The sequence below is a fragment of the Tenrec ecaudatus genome, chromosome 10 (assembly GCF_050624435.1).
Source record: "Tenrec ecaudatus isolate mTenEca1 chromosome 10, mTenEca1.hap1, whole genome shotgun sequence".
Classification (NCBI taxonomy): Eukaryota; Metazoa; Chordata; class Mammalia; order Afrosoricida; family Tenrecidae; genus Tenrec; species Tenrec ecaudatus.
In genome coordinates, this window is record NC_134539.1 from 136,824,251 (window position 1) to 136,844,835 (window position 20,585).

At 54.1% G+C, this 20,585-nt stretch overlaps 2 pseudogenes; both read right to left on the reverse strand.

Annotated features, from left to right (window-relative positions):
• Window positions 1–454: 454 nt before the first annotated feature.
• Window positions 455–14,217, reverse strand: LOC142458743 (keratin, type I cuticular Ha8-like; annotated as a pseudogene).
• A 36-nt stretch (window positions 14,218–14,253) lies between these two features.
• On the reverse strand, window positions 14,254–17,720 carry LOC142458744 (keratin, type I cuticular Ha7-like; annotated as a pseudogene).
• Between the last annotated feature and the right edge of the window lie 2,865 nt (window positions 17,721–20,585).

Consider the following 20,585-nt stretch of genomic DNA (forward strand, 5'->3'; position numbering starts at 1 on the left):
TGCCTGCAGGCAAGACCACAGAGAGCAAGGTGGGCAAGGGCGGCAGAGCTCTGTCCACGGAAACAAAGCCCCCGCGCTTCTTCGTGTTTATTAAAGGTGGACACTGAATCCCGGACTACTCAGGAGCTAAGCTGAGAGACTCAGTGCAGGTGCTGCAAGCCAGAGGGTCTCCTCTCCACCTTCCTCATGCGGCGACCCTTTCACACAGTCCCTCGTGTGTTGATGACCCCCAGCCATCAAATTATTTTCATTGCTACTTTATCACTGTCATTTTGCTATTGTGATGAATTAGGTGACCCTTGTGAAAGGGTCGTTCAACCCCCAAAGGGTCATGACCGAGAGGTTGACAACTGCTGCTCTAAGCAATACTTGAAATACTGTCAGTAGGAAAACGTCTTGCCCCTGTCATGCTCCATGCAGAGAGAACTGAGCAAAGCCCAAGTGCACTGGTCGCTCAGTATTCGAGCCACTCTCTGTCGGAGCAGCGAGCAGCTCCCTGGTGGCCAGCAAAGCAGGCTGTGTCAGCCCCAAAGATGCTGCACACTCTCCTGTAGGTCCAGGCAGCCGGAAGCTCACCAGGCTACTGGCCAGCCAGTTTGTCCCCAGAGATGGTGTCTCCAAAGCCACTTCCAGCCTTCAGGGTTCCAGAGCTCCTCTGAGGAGCCCTCTTAGCCCACAGCAGGGAAGAAGCTCTGGTGGTGTCGTGGGATGCACCTTGATCTGCTCCCCACAGGGTTGGTGGTTCAAACTCACCAGCTGCTCTGTGGGAGGAAGATGAAGCTTTCTGTCCCCATAAAGATGTACAGCCACAGAAACCTAAAGGGCACTTCGACTCTATCCTATAGGTTGGCATCAATTCAATGGCTGTGAATTTGGTTTGGTCTTAGGTTGTTGTTTGGGGGGGGTGTTTTTGGAGGGGACAGGGGGGGTGGCAGGGAAAACAGGGCACATACTTGCCATCCTCACTCTCTAGCAGGCCCCGGTACATGTTGATCTCACACTCCAGCCGGGCCCGCACGTCCAGCAGCACCTGGTACTCCTTGTTCTGCCACTCCAGGTCACTGCGGATCTCGGCCAGCTGGGCCTCCACGTTCCTGCATCTGGGCCAGCTCCGTGCTGTCACTCAGGCCTGTTCTGCGGACAGTTTTTCCAGAACACCAAAGGAAAGGGGAGTCGATTGGCAATGCATGCGCCCTTGCCCTCCACCTCCACAATGATAGGGCTGTGATGCTCCAAGACACAGCCAGGCCCCGAGCTGAATTCACCTCCCTCCGCAGACTGCAGCTCTGAGACCTAGCAATGTGATACTGCCGTTCACCATAGCGCTTTGAGATAAGAACCTCCGTCCAGTGTTCACTCACTCATCGACTCTATCTATAGGAGTCCACGTCCCCATCTCCCAAAGGCCAGGAAGTGGAGGTTGAAGCTGGGTCCTCGGTCTCTATTTAAATGAGGCACGACGTGAGCACAGGTGCAAGCATTAGAAGCTCCAGAGTCTTCCGAGCAGACAAAGGACACCGACCAGCTAGTGCTGAGCCTGGCGCTATACCTCCAGGGCATTCACCGTGCATCTCGGCCCCCACAAGCTCAGACTGGCAGCACTGCAGCTCCTCAGAGCAGGACACGGCCCACATGCGATGCCCTCAGACAGACGCACAGGCCAGGGGTCACACAACGAGGGCTTAGTCATTCCCGGACCCACCCCACCCCCGCCCTGCAGCGCCGTCCTCACCTGAGCTTGGAACCACTGCTGCACATCCTGGAGGTTGGTCTCCACCATGGCCTCTCACTGGCCCCGCATGTGGCCAGCACCCTGCTCAGGTCCACCGTGGGCTCCGTGTCCAGCCCTATCCGGCGCGTGTCCCCCAGCCGGCCCCTCAGAAGACTGACTTCCTGTGGGCATAAAAAGAGGATGTCCTATTCCTGAGCCCCCAGTGGTCTCCACTCAAACCTGGGCCTGTTCTCTCCGTCATCTCCCTGGTCTTCCCTGGAGAGGAGGCGCTGCCTGCGCGAGCCCAGCGGCTCCAGAGGCGGAGGCTGAAGAGCAGCCTCCACGTGGAATGCCAAAGCCGATCTCAAAGGCCGGTGAGGCTTTCCCCTGAGGCAGGGCCCCCAGAGGCCCCGTCCTGAGCCAGAGGAAGCCTCCTTTCTCCAGCCTAGAAAGTCTCAGCAGTAGCACAGAGGCCCGCCCACCTCCTCGAGGTTCCTTTGAGAGGTTCCTCCTTCCGGGACTCCACCTGGGCCCCAGGTGGGCCTTGGTGAGAGTGAGGTCATCCAGCGCCCTGCGCAGGCCGCAGATGTCGCCTTCCCCCAGGTGGCAGGGTGAGTGATCCGTCTCGTACCTTCAGCAGGACAGAGCATGGGGTTCCAGGCCAGGGCACAAGAGCAGGAAGGCAGAGCCGCACACAACTGACAGCTGTCGTCCCACTGGCCTGGCCTTTCTCGGTCTAACTACAGGTTGGTTTGTCCTGAGTGGTGGGCTCATCGTCCGAAAAGCAAGAGGAGTCTCCCCATCGCTCCTTACTAAGCCCCTAAGATGAAGCAAGCAGGTGGGCAGGCGCTGCAAAGACCAGGAGAGACAGGCCAGCAAGCCCCTGCCCTCTTGAACGGATGGCCCAAAAGGGGTGCCGCAGGGAACCAGAAAAGTGCCAACAGAGTGGGAGCACCCCAGACCCTGCTCTTCCCTCCTGAGATGGACCCTTCTCATCTCTCTCTGATTCCAAACCAAACTGCCACCGTGCGAGGTCAGGGATGTCTTTCCGTGGCTCTAGAGAAGTGAGCCAATACAGCAGGGTACCCCGTCGTGCTCCCAAGTCATACCCTTCTCAAATGGGATGAACTTTTGAGGGCCCCTTCCTCCGTACTAGGCTGTGGAGCAGGAGTCCCGTGGGGGATTAGGAGCACACCAGCGTTGCCAGAGCCCCAGGGCAGAGCATCTCCATTTCCGGCAGCAGGTTTCACAGAGCATGAACTCACGAAAGGAGAGCCGGGTCTACCCCTCAGCCAGGTGGCATCCGGCCAGTCACTAAAGTGCTCGGAGTCTCGGTGTCCCCACCTGCAGCCCGGGGATGTTCTCGGCATCTGGCTGCCTCAAAGGTTGTTCTTGGGATAGATGCAGCGGGGCGATGTGTTCTAAAACACGCTGTTCACTACAGAGGCGAAGCATTGCAACAGAGTTATTTCCAAGACCTCGGGCGTCAGGCACTCCGCCTCTCCTGTCATATTAGGAATGGGGCGGCGTGGGTCTCAGACCATTGCATCTCTGATGCCAACCGCATCACGGGAGCAAAGACGTCAGGGCTCCTCTCCCTCCCTGTCCACCCCAGCTCACTCGGTCCTGGAGTAATCTGCAGCCATTGTCTGTTTGCACCACCAGCCTGTGGGTCTCGGATTCGATGCACAGGATCTGGAGAAAGAAAGTAGGCGTGGGGATTATCTACTCCCTCTCACCTCAGGTCGGAGGAAGCACCCTTGACTAGAGTCCAAACTACGATGTCTCCTTGGACAACGTAAAGACTCAAAACCAAACGCACTGCCATCAAGTCCATTCTGAGTCAGAGGAAGCCTACAGGACAGGGTAGACCTGCCCCTGTAGGTTTTCCGGGACTGGAACTCTTTAGGAGCGTAGAAAGTCTCATGTTTCTTCCAAGGCGCAGCTGGGTGTTTCGAACTGCTGACCTTGCAGTTAGCAGCCCAACGTGCAACCAAAATGTAAGAGGTGCTTGGGAAGTGCAGGAAGAGGGATGTGCAGGAGGCTATGTGGTGAAGGCCAAAGGCATGGACCCTACTCGATAATCACAGTAAACAGAACGTGTAACCAAGACTTCGTTTTGTTTTGCCAGGTGTGATGTGTAGCCTATCAACAAGAAGGTCTGGAACCTAGGACAGAGAACAACGGACTGGTAATGATGCTTCACCAGGTGGGTTCCATTCTATCAACAAGACCTGGAACCCAGCACAGAGAACAATGGGCTGGTAATGATGCTTCACCAGGTGGGTTCCGTTCTAAATAAGAAGTCCCTGACTCTCATCAGTCGACCTCTCCAAGGGTCTTCTCTGATGCTCCAGCCAGCTTTCTCTGGCAGCTGTCCTGACAGTCTGTCTTTCGTTCTTCAACTAAGACGTAGGCTCTTAAGGAGATTCCGTTGCTCATCCTAGGGGTCAGCTCCTGGACAGACCTAAGCCCGGTTCCTCGAGGTCATTAGAAAACACGCAAGCCCAGGACTCTCTGACCCCATTTCCTGCGTGTGAAATCCAGTTGCTCTCAAGAAACTGGAGCTCTTTCTGCAACTAGCACACCACTCTGGAACAGCGAGTTCTGGCACCAGCTAAGCAGGATCCCGGAACGCTGGGGAATTGGACGGTACAGCTCTTTGACATACTCTCATTCCCATTCCTGCGAGAGACTCACCTCCAGAATCAATACGACCTTTCTGCCGTGGTGTCCACTACGCATCGAGGTGCTGAACTCCCGCCATGAGAGTCAGCAGATGCCTTCTGTGGGGAGACGGTGAAGAATGTAGGCTTTGCAGGGCAGCCGCCTCTGTCGTGACTCAGCTCGGCCTGTGTAGCGCCAAGGCTGCCATAGACAGCAGGTGAGCGAGCAAGAGTAGCTGCGTGCCTGCAAAGCTGTATTCGGGAAATCAGGCAGCAGACTGCGCTTGGCGCATGGGCCATCGTTTCTCCATCCCTGGCCGAGAGCACCACAAGCTCACCTTCCGCTGGAGCCCCTCGATGCCCCAGAAGTAGGACTGGCAGTCTGGGCACACCGAGGGCTCCTGGAATTTACTAGACTCTCAAATCTTGGTCTCCAGCTCCGCGTTCTCCCGCTCCAGCTGCCGCACCTTCTCCAGGTAGCTGGCCAGCCGGTCATTCAGGAACTGCATGGTCTCCTTCTCATGGCCGTTCAGGGTGCCTTCACTGGAGAGCCCACAGCTCCCAAGGTTGGCGGGCGTGTGGCAGGTCCCTGGCAAGGAGCAAGCAGCCTTGCAGCTGGGGGGCAGCCAGAGGCTGGGCCTGCCCAGAGGCGTTGAGCCCACACGCACTCGGTTGGCATGAGCCAGGCCGGCTGACAGGCATGGGAAGGCAGCGTGGCCTTTGAAGCCTGCCCACTGAGACAGGAGCCGTAGAAGTTAGGGGTCATAGCACTAGAAGTCTGGACTCCAGTTTTGCCCGGGATTGAGCTGCCTTGAGACTGGAACCTTCCGTCTCCCCTAGCCCTCTTATATCCCGGTAGTGGGTGTTGGTGCAAGAAGACTGGCATTTCCCTCATTAATATTTATGTCGATTGTTATACAATCACTCTATTCGTCAGTGATTCTTTTTCCCCCATAAAGAGTTAATGAGCCCATGAAAACAGCTTTAACCTGTGCAGGATGCTTCCCATCATGGCGGATCCTCGACAACAGAGACCACGGGGTCTTCTTCCACATGCGCACACAGACAGCTGTAAAGTCTTTCCCCGTCTCGACTTGTGGGAGAGAGATGAGCCGTCTCTCATCCTAGAGAGATTCCAAGCCTCAGAAACCCCCTCTCCTTACAGGGTCACTGTGAGTCCAAGTCGGCTCCATGACGATGAGTTTGCAGCATGGCTTTTCCCTCAGTTTCTGTGGGTGGAGTAAGCAGGAGCCAGCAACTCTTACACTGTCCCCAAAGGCTCCCTCTGTCTTTTCCTAACCCCTGAATGTCCCTGCTGATGCAAAGCCTAAAATAGTAGATCATCTGGCACTTGCAAGAAAGAGCATGTCCATCACTCAGTCTGATTCAGCAGGTACTTTCAGGCGTCCTCAGCACAATCACTGGCCCAGGCTTGCTTGCAGGAGGGGATGTGAGGGGCTGGCTATGTTTCGATCCAAGGGGTAAGAAGGTAAGCGGTCTTGATCTCCGAAAGGCACAAGGAGTGGGTATAAAAGAGAATGGTGAGGTCAAGGGCGAAAGTAGAAAGTACTTTGAGAACCAGGGAAAAAAATAAGATTTCCTGGGGAAGGGGCCACTTAAAATATCTTCTGAAGGACAATTTCCATGTCAAGTTGAGAGAGAGGCTCTCTCACAGCGACAAACAAACACACTGGAAGAACAGAAGCACAGTCATTTGGGAAATGGCGGATCGCCTAGTTGTATTACCCTTGTGATGAAGACCTCAAGGTCGGCAATGGAAACCTGTGTTGGGTCCAGGATGTGGGAAGCCTGAATGCCAACCCCGCCGGCCACATACCGTCTTCCCGTAAAAGGCACTGAAGATAGGGATCTGTCCCCTGGGAGCCACTGTCCCTCAGCCAGGTTCCTCTTGGCAGAAAGCAGCAGGAAATGAATAGAAGGTCCCTTTGTAAATCTCACAGGAAGACATAAAGCGGGAGCAGTGAAAAGAAAAGCCGCATCTCCACGTTGATTTTGGTGTTTGGAAACTAACACCGTTTGAAGTAATGCCTGGGCCAAACTCAAGGGAGAACTTTTAAAAAATACTTGACACTGAGTTAAAAACAAAAACATCACCAGTCAAATTGATTTTAGCATCTAAGACGATCCCTGTGCCAATGTGAAACAGCTGAACAGTGGGGGAAGGGAAGAGACGCTACTGAGTGAAATCGGTCATGTGTGATTGCCCAAGCAATGAAATGATGCTCCTGAGTATTGGAGCCTGTGGGCTAATCGAGGCGAGCAGTGATTAATAGTTTATGGTGTCTGTGGTCAGGTGCCTCCCTGTCCTTTCCAGGAAGCTGTCCTGGTTAGACACTGACCCTCTCACCAGACCAAGTCCCTCCTCACAGAAGAGGCGCACAGAAGAGACGCACACAAGAGCTTTGGTCCTCTTGTTTCGAACTATTCTTTGAAAGGAGCCTCCCTTAATTGTCTAATTTAGTTGGGAGACTCTAGAAGAATATTTAAATTTCATTAATCTTCGAACATAGTGCATCTGGAAGCTTCATGGCCTCCTCTAGTCCTGAACCAGGCAAGCCAATGGTCACTTGTTCAGTAAGCCCTAGAAATGGGCAGGTAGCCAGCTTTGAGGCCATGCCAAGACGCGACTTTGACCTTATTTTAAGATAGATGCGTGAAGGAGGGCGCTTGAAGTAGTAATGCATGTTTTATTTGGTCTTAAGATAGAGAATTGTCACACCGGAAGGGATCTCAAAAGCTTCCCTTCCAGCAAACTTCCTCTGAGCAGTTTCCAATCTACCATCCTGCAGGATGGCCCATTCCACCGTTGGCCAACTTGGCCTCCGTGCTTCATAGTTCACCAGGCTTTGTACAAGGCTAGAGTCCAGAACAAAACAGCAGAGGTACTACATAGGAGACTGTAAGGCAGTTCTTAATACAAATCCAAAATATACTTCTCTGGTACTTCTACCTAGTGCTTTCATTGGTTCTTCCATTCACTCCTTCACCTGCTAGCTCTTGAACACCTGCTCTGTGCCAGGAAGATGCCAGGGCTGGACACTGGTGATGCTTTCACGATGAAGTCAGAGAGGTTGCTGTTTAATTGATTAATAAATGTGCTGTCTAGTTCTATCCATGGTATCCCATAGAGGGTACATCCAGTCGTGGTGCGGCATTGAATCGAAGGTACGCTTTGCATTCTTTGTGGGAAGATGTGAGATTTCTTACTCCTGGTTCCTTTCCCCCCCCCCCCCACTTCCTTTACTGTGGTGCTAAGTCCCTTCCCAATCCCGGACACAGTCCTTTGGTTACACTGAGCCTCCATGGGAGGGAGAGAATGGGGGGGGGGGGGGGATGACCTAGAATGGGATTGCCGGTTAATTTGGCTTAAGAAGCTGCCAGTCGATGACCCAGTGAGCCTTCCTGCCCAGGACTCTTGTGTGAACGATGCTGGTGCTGCCAGCTGCTCAGCTATGCCTAGTTATAGCCATGCAGCCAGCCACCATTTGGTCCCATACACCATCAGCAAGACACACGGGGTGATTTCCCCCGTAGTGCTCTGTGCACAGATGCGTGGGCTCTTCGCCAGGTCACGGCTCACCAGCATCAAGGACTGCCCTCAGTGCCCTACTCCAAATGAGCAAGCATCTGCTGAGCCCCTGCTGGAACACAGAGTCGCTGAGTCCATGAGTCTTGGGTCAGGCCTGGTGGTTTACACTTCTGGAAAGTCCCCAGGTGGTGTGCTGGTCTGGACCTTGCCAACAGAATCGGCACTCTGCAGCACCAGCAGTGCTGTGTCATGCCTGTCATCTTACATGTGAGCAGAACCTTCTTTAAGAGGTCAAGAGAAGTCGGTGTTTTCATGACCTTGTTTCAAAATAAGTTCGATGCCATTTCTTCAGTGCAGCATGCAAGCTCTGTTTGTCTTCCTAGTGTTCGCTCCTGCACCAAGGTCTGTTTTGGGAGAAAATCTAGGATGGGAGAAGGGAGTGCTGAAAAAGGACACCTGTCCTGGTTGGCTTTGTGTGTCTGTGGTTAAAGGCCACTCCTTGGGAGGAACAATGCTTGTGGAGGACAAATACCGGTCAAGGGAAGTAATTTTGTTTTAACTTTTTATTATGAATGACACGAAGGTTTGTAGTGCAGATCACTGGCTTTACATGCAACAATTCGTCCACATTCTGTTTCAACTCACCCCTTGCAGTTCCCCAGCCCCATGCACCATCACGTATCCCTCTTCCTCCTTGGGTTTCTGTGCTATGCTCCTCTTGCGTTCCTAATTCTCTGTTCTTGGTCCTCGGGTCCATGCTGCCCTTTGGATCTTAACTGGTGGACAACTCGAACTCGGGAGAGCTGGGGCGGGGGCGGGGGTGCTCCCTTCAAGACCTAGCAGTGACTAAACGCTGTAGTCTGACAAGCCCGTTGTCAGCTGGGAATATTCCTCATACCTCAGCTTGCAGCATTTCTCCTCTCAAACCCTGTTGGTGTCACTAGGCACCACCACGGGCTGTCACCGATGCTGTTAGATGCTGTCAGATGCTGTCGAGTTGGTTCCAATTCTATGGACAACAGACGGAACCACAGCCTCGCCCTGGACCATCCTCCTCACTGCTGTGTTTGAGCCTGTGTGAGTCTGGGGACTTTCGAGAAACAAATCCACAGAAATTAATATGTAAGAGAGAGTTTAATATAAACGGTAAGTACACATCAAGAAAACATCCCAACTCAGTGCTGCCCAAGCCCACAAGTCCAACATTAACCCATATGTCTGACACCAATCCACAAAGTCCTCCTCCATCTCATAAAACACACGCGATGATGCCAACTGCAGGAGGAAAGCCGAGTCAGTTAACGTGTAAGCATCTCAGCACTGGCTGGGGTCTCCACACGGCTGCTCCAGCACCCAGGGCTGCATCGGGGTAGGTCTATGTGGCTTCTCCTTGGGGATGTCTTGCAGAAAGTGTGCTTTGCCAGCTGAAGCAGGGAACTGGCTAAGGAAGCTGCACCCTAGTCTGACCATCAGAAAACAAGAGACCCGAGAACTCGAAAGGCAAGACTCACTGAACCATTTATCCCTCCGCCCTTCAATTAACCCCACATGTGTTTATCGGCCAGGTTGGCACAATAAACTAACTAACTCGGAGCCCATTGGAGCAGCTGCTGCGTCCATCCAGCTGGTGGGGGATGTTCCTCTTCTGCACTGACTTTCTGTCTTGCCAAGAACAGGCTTCTGGAGGTCTTGGAGACCAGGGAAAAGATCAAAGTAACAGTTGGCGGAAATTCATCTAGGCTTCAATATGCACCTGGGGCGGGAACTTTAACTCTCCCTTCGTATCTTCCCTGGCACAAAATGCACGGTCTAGCGCCTGCGCTAAGGGAGCCCTGCTGACATAGAAAGTCATGCATTGGACTGCTCACTGAGAGGTCAGCGTGTCGAAACCACCAGCCACTCTGAGGAAGAAAGAGGAGGCTTTATAGTCTCGTCGTTTCAGCCTGAGAAGCCCACAGGGGCCGTTTGACTGAGAAGCAGAATCAACTTGGTCTCGGTGCATAATATACACATAACAACCATTAAATAAGACCCAAAGAACTGGCAGTGTGTCCTGGCAGAGCCCGGAGGCGGAAAGTGTCTCACCACCACCTTGGCAGAGGGTGATGGACTCTAAAGCCAGCCGTCTGAATGCCAACGGAAAGGAGAGAATGGAGGGGGGTGGGGGCTGTGTCTAAAGGACTCTTTCAGACTGGATGAGTTGCTGGATTTGAGGGTCCAAGGAAGAAGAGAAACCAAAAGTGGCCCCGAGGTCTCTGCTGGTCCCTGGGAGAATAGCCCCGGATGAAGGGAAATTGGGAAGTCAAGAGAAAAGCCTGGCTGGGGTGGGGGCTGGGGGGGTGCAGCTGAGTCCATGTTTGGAGATGAAATGCGAGCGTGAACTGCAGCTGAGTGGACTGTCCACTAGGGCTCAGAGGAGAAGGACCAGAGCCAGCCACGAGCAGCCTGGATAGCCGGCACTCACTGAGAAACGCCCCTCGGACGTAGGATATGCTCGATTGGCTGGAAAAGCCGGTAGCTTTAGTCCAGGGGCTCCTAGCTGAGTAAGAACAGTGATGATCCCTGGGAGAGCCCCCTTCCCATCTGCTGGAAGGCAGGGATGTTTGAAATCACCAACGCAGGTGACAAGAAAGACACTTCCATGAGAGGAAGTGTCAGCTAACAGCAAACATATTCTGTGAGACAAAGGAGCTGTCTTTTAGTCACCATGATGTGAGTTTGGTATTTATGGTTTTTAAATGCTAAAACAACGTGGTAGGGCATGGTGTTTTTGTTTTGGGGGTTTTTTTAATCATTTTATTGGGGCTCGTACAATTCTTATCACAATCCATACATCCATCCATTGTGTCAAGCACATGTGTGCATTTGTTGCCATCATCATTCTCAAAACATTCGCCTTCTACTTGAGCCCTTAATATCGGCTCCTCATTTTCCCCCTTCCCTCCCTGCTCCCTCATGAACCCTTTATAATTCATGAATTATTATTATTTTGTCATATGTTACACTGTCCGACGTCTCCCCCGACCCTCTTCTCTGCTGCCCATTCCCCAGAGAGGAGGATATGGTGTTTTTGTTTTCACTTTTTAAGCTTGAGAAATACTAGAAACTATGAGAAGGGGGTGAGAACAAGAAGGCGCGACTGGGTCAGAACCAGCTGAGCTTGCGGAGGGGCCATCAGAGGGACAAGTCTGCTCAGGTCCTTGGTCAGGAAGACAAAAGGAAGAGGCTGAGGGCGGGCTGGACACCGTGCTCAGTCGGCCCATCTCCTGGCCCACCACACCACAAATGGCGTCCTAATAAAAATGCTCCTGTGCTGCAGTTCAGAATGGTCCCTCAATTTGGGGGCGGTGGGGGGTCCCCTGATGTAGAGAGTGAGGGGAGCAGATTGTGTGCCCTTTCCCAGAGCCCTGTGGGAGCTGGTGGCAGGCAGACCACCCTGACTGCTTCTGGCCGTGCTGGGTTTGGTAGGAATCGGCCTTTGCCGTCAGAAACAGGGGCTGAGAGGAGGGTACCCTTCAGCTAGGAAGCGTGGAAAAAAACAGAAGTTCATGCATCAGTCCACTGGCCACGCAGAGCTGGTAAAACTGAAGGTTCGAGGACTTAGCAGTTGGCTCCAACCTGTGTCTGATCATGCGCCTAGGGGAGCAAACGTCTCCAGAGGCGGGAGAGGGTGCTGCCATGAGTTGCCATCCGATGGGCACCATCTCACGGCAACCTGGGGTACAGCAGAATGGAAGGCTGCCCACTCGGCGCCACCTTCACGACCCTCCGTGCATCTGAGTGCACTTCGCTGGACTAGGGTATCTGGCCTCACTACCAACCCATCTCAACGAGGGTTTCTTGCGCTTTTCCGGACCCTCGGCTTTACCGTACGTGATGCACTCTCCTGGCAACCGCTCTCTAGGGAGGGGACTTGTCGCCATTCTTCCTTCCGGGCAGCAGCCTGGCCGGGTGTCTTCTGAGGCTGGTGTGCTTGTTCTTCTGCAGTCCGTGAATGGTGCCTTCTGAGCGTCTTCGCCTGTAGTCACCCAGACATACCCGGACTGGTCACCGTGGCCAAAGCAAACCTAGACCGGAGCGAGAGATGGCATCTAGAGCCACGTCAGGCAACACCACGCCGGGAGATCAGAGAGAGGAACATGTGGGCAGAAATAGCGTTTGGGAGAAACGCTGCCTGTGAGCGGAAGGGAGATCTGCTTGGGATCTGGGACGAGGGAGCCCTGAACGTCAGGCTGCTGAAACAGATACGGGGGAAGCGGTGACCTCCAACTTCCTTGAGCCAGGCTGTTTGGCTCCCGAAAGGCTCTTCCAAATTCAGTCTTCCCTGTGTCTCCATGAACGTTCCCGCCACCCCAATGGACACAGAGTCCCAGTGAAGAGTGCAGTACAGTATAACCTCGCAGGCAAGGTGGAGACATGCCAGTCTTCATGACGCTGTCACATGAAGGGTGGTCGCTGCTCCTTCAAGCACACATTGTGTTGTTGTTGTTGTTTTGGGAGTTTGTATTTGATTGTTTGTTGACTTGTTAGCAGAAGCCCACAAGCATCCACTAGGGGGATATCCTTGTCTTCTGATGGCCCAGAGGATGGCTTTGGGGGTTCCTTTAGGCCACTTAGAATGAGAAGAGAATGTCAATAATATCAGAAGATGGTTTTCATCACCACTTCAAAGTGGACGGGTCACCAAGGGGGTTGGGCTCCTATGGCCCCTGATGCTGCTCATGGGTACTGCTGCCACCTCTTCATTTCTTCTTTCCTTCCAAGGAGGAAACACTTTGCCTGCCCCTGTCCCTGTCCCTGTCCCCGTCCCCGTCCCTGTCTCTGCTGAAGCCCAACTAATCCATTCCTGTTGAGCAGTTTCCTTCTAGAGAAATGGCAGGCTGTGTAGCAGAGATGAGACCTCAGGGCCAGGCTTTGTCCACCCCTCTGTGCCGCTGCAAAGAAGGGCCGATCCCACCCTGGCCTTTGCACCAGGGTTCCCAGGCCAGCGGCAACCTCAGGGTCTCCTTCTGAGGTCCGAGCATGTTCCATCAGCACTTGCTAAAAGCGAAACCAGCTGGAATGGTGTGAAAAGCATCCCAGCCTCTCTGGTCCTGATCCCCGTCTGCTTGTCCGCCACATCTGGTGTCAGAGCCACGTGCGCAAGGCAGGAGGGGATCTGGAGTCCTCTGCCGGCAACTGCAGCCTTCTCCACCAGCCCTTCAGGACAGACAAGCAAGCCCATGTCCAGGGGCCTCTACCTGTCTCTCAGGAAACGGGCCGAGACCAAGGCAGCTGTCCCCAGTGTGGGCCTCCACGTGGAAGGGCAGCGGGGAAAGGGATGCTTCTGCCGCAGGGGCCAATTTGCATGAGAGAGGGGGAGGGAATGAAACCTAGCAAATTGACTAAGGCAGCTTGCAGTATGACCGTCCGTGACTAGGCTGAAATGCTACCGCACACGGCCGTGCTCTTGGACAGCACACGAAGGGCCCGAGATGCCAAACCCACCGTAGGGACACGTTTGTTTGTTCTGAGCTGTTTTGAAGGAACGGAAACTTGGCACCCGGCACGGTTCCCTTTCACGAGGTGGGGATGGGCAAAGGAACGGAAGCCAGGAAAGCACCGGAGGCGAGGGCAAGGCCGAAGGGCTCAGGGAGTTCCTGGCAGCAGCATGGCAGGACCAGGGACTCAACCCAAGGGCCCGAGGGCAAGCAGTCCTCACCCCACACACATACACCACACGCCAGGAGGCGGTTCCTTGGTCCAGGAAGATGCTTTGTTGAGAACTGACTACAGGAGCTAAGTTGCACTTTAAAGGATTCGAAAGCCCTGGGGAAGAGAGGAAACCCCAGGAGAGGCGCAGTCATAGCAACCACACGCAGAGCTCCCGTGACAGACAATTGCATCGTGGCAAGGACACACAACGTGAGCCACAGTGTAGAGGCATCTGCTCCTCTTTGCAATCGGCTTGCCGGCAGTGAGTTAGGGGGTTGGTTTCTATGGGGTTTGGGGGGCTTCTTTGACTCATGGCAAGCCTATAGGGCAGTGTAGACCTGCCCCTGTGGGTCCGAGCCTGTAACTCTGTGCAGGAACAGAACGCGTCGCATCATCTTTATTCCTCTCCATGTAGCTGGTGCTCTTGAACTACAGACTTGGCGCTCCGTGGCACGGCACATAGCCACTGTGCCCCCAGAACTGACTTGATGGCGATGTGCCTGGGGCTTGGTGTGGCTCTGGCTTCTCGTGGAGTTAACGAAGATGCCTGCAAAGGTGTTACTGAAAGGAGACTGAGCAAGGTGAGGGAGGGCCATGCTGGCCCCAGTACAAGCAGCCTCGGAGTCACACCTTCAGAACCGGCACCCGGTGCTGGCTCCACAGGCAATGGGGGCAGAGCTGGGGCAAAGGCCGTGGGAGACAGGTGTGGAGCAGGGATGGCAGGGGAGCCTGCAGAGAGAAAAGATGGCAAGGGTTAAACAAGGGCAACAAAAAGACAAAGACGCACCGGCTATGGATAAGAACAAAGGTCATTCCGAAAGACAGGACATATCTGCAAACGAGTCACCAGCCCAGCTCCTGGGAAGCCACATGAGCAGTCCAACTTCGACTCTCCTCCGTGGCCTTCTGCGTCCTGGAGTCAACATAGGGACCTGGCCATCAAATTATGTAACGCTCTGGAGTCTATCAGCAATGTGACCTGCACAGACCAGGCGCCGTGAACCACTCACTCAGCAAGAGCACCACGAGGTTGCTTTTGGCAAGGAGCACTCCTTTCACAAGCGCTTCAATTATCGCAGAGGAATCGTCTGAAAATCAGGTCTAAGTTTTGTCCAGCAAATCGCCAAGTCGCACGTACTTGCCGTCCTCGCTCTCCAGCAGGCCCCGGTACAGGGCGATCTCACCCTCCAGCCAGGCCCGCACGTCCAGCAGCACCTGGTACTCCTGGTTCTGCCGCTCCAGGTCACGGTGGATCTCGGCCAGCTGGACCTCCAGATTCGGATCAAGCCCTGCATCTGCACCAGCTCCGTGCTGTCATGAGCCTCAGACACACACAGGGAGCTCTGCAGGCTGTCTTTCTGCAAGGGTAAGGAGAGGAGTGAGGGGCCAGGGGCCTCGAAATTCAGCAGAGAAGAACCACAGTCATGCTTACCAGGCAGGGGACAAAATCCCAGACGTCCTAGGACATTCCTAAAGCTCTGAAAAAATCACCTTCCGCATGGCCCTGACGTCACAAGAAAATAGAACTTAAGAAATTATATGTCTACTATAGAAAACGACCTGTCCCTGTACCCTCATGTCGGACGTAAACTAAGAACCCAGGAAAACCGTGTGGAATGTAGGCCTGAGCTGCTATTCCCTTCAGGAGAGGGGAGTTGAGTTCTAAAAGGGAACTTTTCTGAGGGCTGAATGGCCCTTGACACTATGATCTCTCCATCAGGACAGAAGGAACTCGGTCCTGAGCTCGGAGGTAGTATAAACAGGGCACTTCAGAGGGACATGACAAGCAGGCAGTGGCGTAAGGTGAGGGTGAAGGAGGACACCCACCAGCTAGTGCTGAGCCTGGCGCTGCACCTCCAGGGCGTTCACCGTGCATCTCGGCCCCACAAGCTCAGACTGGCAGCACTGTAGCTCCTCAGAGCAGGACACGGCCCGCATGTGATGCCCTCGGACGGAAGCACAGGCCAGGGGTCACACAACAAGGGCTTAGTCATTCCCAGACCCACCCCGCCCCCGCCCTGCAGCGCCATCCTCACCTGAGCTTGGAACCACTGCTGCACATGCTGGAGGTTGGTCTCCACCATGGCCTCCCACTGGCCCCGCATGTGTCCAGCACCCTGCTCAGGCCCACCGTGGGCTCCGTGTCCAGCCCTATCCGGCGCGTGTCCCCCAGCTAGCCCCTCAGAAGACTGACTTCCTGCAGAGGCAGGAAGCCTCAAACCCCAAATGAGAAAAGTGACACAGGATGGGAGAGGAGACGCAGGCCCTCCAATGAGCATGAGCTCTCTCCCAGGGACCCCGACCGGAGATGCCCGGAAGCAAGTCTTTGTTAGAACTGCCAACCTGGCCCCATTCTGCAGAATCAGTCTAGACTCCAAGACCCAGGTCGACCTTGTATCCCAAGGCCAACTGAGCCCGTGTCTTCAAGAGCCACAGTGGAGGGAAAAGGGAGGGAGCTGCCACCTTTCATACCCACACGCTCCCCCATGGGCCCCCGACCTGCTCCAGGTTGCTCCTGAGACAGGGCTGCTCCTCCCTCAGGAACTCCTGCTGGGCCTCCATGTTGGACGTGGCCAGGCTCACGTCCTCAGGAGCTTGTGCAGCCTGCACATGTCTGCCTCCACCAGCTGCCACAGGGAAAACTCGCTCTCATGCCTCCTTCACAAGAGATGCACAGTCGGCAGGAGGCCCCCAGGAACCCTCTCTGTGGTCCCCGGCTTCCACCTCCTCCACCCCGTTAGATTCTCCCTGGCTTCCTTGACCAGCATTCACTATGCGACAGGCCATGTGGTCAGTGCGCGGACTCGAGTTTAATGGTCTGACGTCAGGCACAGCTTTTGTGTGGTCACCTTCTGAGTCTTTTGGCCAGGAGACAGACTGGTGAAACACAGCCTCCTGCAGCTCCTGTCTGTGCTGCTACTTTCGTCCTTCCACCGATGCTGACACGTGGAGACTCTGCCTTCCTCATTGGCTCCATTGCCACCCCCGATACCAGAGGGCCCGGAGCAGCTCCCTCCACGGGGGGGACTGGGCCAAGGCTTAGTGGGTCTGCCATGTCCTATAAACTGTCCTCACCATGATCTGATTTCGCTCCTGGAGACATTTTTTTATTTCATCCTGAAGAACTTATCTTCTGGTTAGTCTGAAGAGATGATCGTGTCGGGCTGGACCAGCTTTGAGCATGCCACCTTCCCTTCTAGTCTATAAAGTGATCGTTGGCAGCGATGAGCTAAGGGAAGGTCCGGGGAGGAAGAAAGTGGACATGTATTCGTTGGTTTATCCTTCTAAACTAAAACTACATAGACAAAGAGAGCAAGAGCTCCGTGCACCGCGCCCACCCCTCCCACCCCACCCCCCCCCCCACCTGACTCACCTGACACAGAAGTCGTCCACAGCCAGCTTAGCGTTGTCGATGTGGATGACATGGTGTTCCCTGCCTTGCTGCACAGGGTCTGAGGAAACCCAAGAAGACAGGCCGCAGACTCACCGCCCCACAGGGGGGATCCCCATGCACTTGCAAAGGGACCCAAGAGCCCAGAGCCCTAAGGGGTGTTCTTGCCTTCCACTGACCACAGCCCTCCTCAGAGCCAGCACACTCCAGAGGACGCCAGACCTCACCTTCCGCTGGAGCCCCTCAGTGCCCCAGAAGTAGGACTGGCAGTCCGGGCACACCGAGGGCTCCTGACATTTGCTAGTCCCTTGAATCTTGGTTTCCAGCTCCACGTTGTCCCACCAGCCGGTCGTTCAGGAACTGCCTGGTCTCCCCCTCATGGCTGTTCAGGGCGCCTTCACTGAAGAGCCCACAGCTCCCAAGGTTGGCGGGCATGTGGCAGGTCCCTGGCAAGGAGCAAGCAGCCTTGCAGCTGAGGGGCAGGCAGAGGCTGGGCCTGCCCAGAGGCGTTGAGCCCACACGCACTCGGTTGGCATGAGCCAGGCTGGCTGACAGGCACTGGGAGGCAGCCTTGAGCTCTGCCCCAGGCCGGCCACCAACATCGAGGGAGGTAATGGAAACACTGGTTCCTGCAGAAGCCTTGGGGATGCCCAGAGGGCAGGAGGAGCTGATGACGGTGGAAGTCGTGGTGTTGGGCTGAGGTAGCATGGGAGCTTCAGATCAGCGGAGATGGCCAAGTCACTGACTCTGGACACCTCCTGCCCTCCTAGCCCTTTGATGTCCCATTCCAGGTGGGGTTGGTTCAACACCTTGATTATCTGCATATTGTTGTGCCACCATCCTGTTACTCAGCCTTTGAGTCTACCATTAAGATTTCTCCATCTCATTAAAGGAATGTTGATGAATCTGAGGGGTCTCTTGACTCTTTGATACCAAAGCTATTCATGGGAGATCAGACGTTTATGTTTCTTGTCGAAGATCAAGTCTTTGCAGCATCCGATGTGTGGGTTCTGGCTAGACGGTCCTCTTCGGTTGCTGTGCCCACCCTGAGGGCGTGCATGTTCTGCGGGCCATTTGTGTCATTACAGACAGCCCTTTGTGACTGTACTGATACCACCAGGTGAAGACTCAAATCAGCCTGCTCTTGAAAGGAAAGAAACGGGTTCTTGGATTTGCTGGATATTGTTGGACTTGGTTATTAAGAAGTTCTGCATTTCCTCTTTCTACGGTGTTTTATATTTCAGACTTACTTTGGGGGAGCAATGAAATCCGGACAGTTTCATTGAACACTGATCTCTTGGGCATGCCCTCTATACCAGACACCACGGCCACCTGCTTGCCCTGCAGTGGGTTACGTCGGATAACACAGTTCCCGTCCATATTGAAACATTTGGGTAGCCGTGTTTTAAGTAGGGTGTTTGGCACAAGAGGACGCTAAAGATTGCGTCTGATCTGGACAAGGAAGGGTGAACTCCAGATGCCAGGAGGAAAACAAATGAACGATTGTTTTTCTGATCTCAAACAAGGACCTGACTTTAAAGTGCAAAGCACGGCTGCTTATTGGAGGCACTGTGTGTCCTCAACCTGCTTTGCTGCCTCAAGTCCGTTAACCGATTCTACAGTCTGTGTCAGAGACCTACGTCCTGGGGTCACGCAAAGAATGCGCTTGGTCGCTAAGCAAACGGTTGAGGATTTGGACCCTTCCAACGGGCACTTAGAAGAAAGGCCTGAAAGCATGCTTCCAAGAAGCCAGCCACCAAAAAGCCTCAGGAGCACAGTTGGGCGCGGGCACGTGTGGGATACCCGCTGTTAGACCTCAAGCCGGTGGCCGCTACACTAGGTCCGTGAGTTCTAATGGGTTGACTGGTGGTGCTCCATCCTGATCCACCTCGGGAGGTGGTAGCCTTACCTTCACTGCAGGAAAACGCATAACAAAGATGAAGACAGCAGAGCATCGGGAATCAGAGATGTAGAGTCGTCTTTCTAAGCTCAAATCCGTAATAAAGTGGCAATGCTCGTCCTCAAAATCAGCTTCTTTCCCGACTCCAGACGCAAAGGTTATTCTCCTCCCTCCTCTCCACGGCCACCACCGAACGCCGCCCCCTACCCTTGGACCCCAGAGAAAGTCACTTTTGTCACTTCTATAGCAAAGAAGAGCGGAGAGAGCTAGAAATTGGGCAGGAAGGTAAACGTTAGAGAGGGGTGTTGTGTTGTTTTGTGTTTAGGTTGGGCATTCAATGTTATCCTTCGTGTCTCAGAAAACACTTAGGTGCTGGGCTGTCAGAACGATGAAGAAGCGTTTCTCCACAATGACGATGGGGTTGCTGCGAAGCCCACGGCCATCACGTCGGTTCCAGCTCAGAGGGACGCTCCACGGGGCTCCCGAGACCGCAACGCTTTATGGGAGCAGATCGCTATGGTCGAGCCCACCGTTGCGGCCGCTGGGTCAACCCATCTCATTGAGGATGTCCAGCTTTTTAATCTCGGAGCCTCTCCCAAGCACGACATCCTTCTCCAGGGACTGGTAACATGTCCAAAATAAACGAGGTGAAGTCACGCCGTCCTCACTTCCAAGGAGCATTCTGACTGTGATTCATCCAGCCTACTGTCTCCCACAGCCCAGCCGCTCGCTCTCGGGGCCAGGGAGCCAAGACCAGCTGAGCACTGAGTTCCCAAAGCTTTCCCTCAAAATGTGTGGCAGGAGATAAAGGAAATGGGAGGAATGGGGGGGGAATACACACACACATATAATGCCCCCCAAATTGCTTCTAACTATATCTTTGAAAAAATGGCTAGCTGCCAGTGCTCTGGGCATTGAACAACATGTGAGCAGGCAGGTCTCCAGGGACTGGATGTATGTATGTGATACACAGGCTATTGGACCTCTATCAAGAAAAAACATACAAAACTTGAGCATTCTATTCAGATCGGGTTTCCAAAGAAAGCCCGGGAATGGTCATCTCTGGCCTAGGAGCGACCCAGAACTCGCCAATGAATAGCTTTCAACAAACCCCATCTTGAGGTGACATCACCCCACCAAGCCATCCTGTCCGTCAGAGGCTTCGGTGCACAATCTGCATATATGTTGTATCTTCAAACACCTCTTTGTTATTCTCCTCCGCCTCGTCCCATAGCAAGGAGCTTCTCTATAAAGCAGAGAACCAGACTTCCAACGTTGTTTTCTTTGATTTGCTGCATAGAATCTATCTTTGGACCCTGTTCTCTGGGAGCACGCACTCCGCCGGCTGAAAGCCGTGATTCGGACCATCTCACAACATACGGTGCTTGTCGTGTCAGCCCCCCGCTGCGGAAGTGTTTCATCTCCCATGATGCTCCTCTCTGTGAAAGCCTGGACCGTGGTGCGTGCTGTCTTGAATGACACAGATGCCGTACATCCTTTTGTAAGGCTGCTTGGGTCTCTGATCTGCCTTTTTCTCAGAGAAACCGGCCGTGAGTGAGGTGATTAATGTGGGAGCAGGAACCCCACCCTCCTGCCTCATTAGGCGGCCTTCCTTCCCAGCCCTTGAAATAGAGTCAGAAGGAATGAGCCAGGCCCAAGGACAAGGGGTGGGC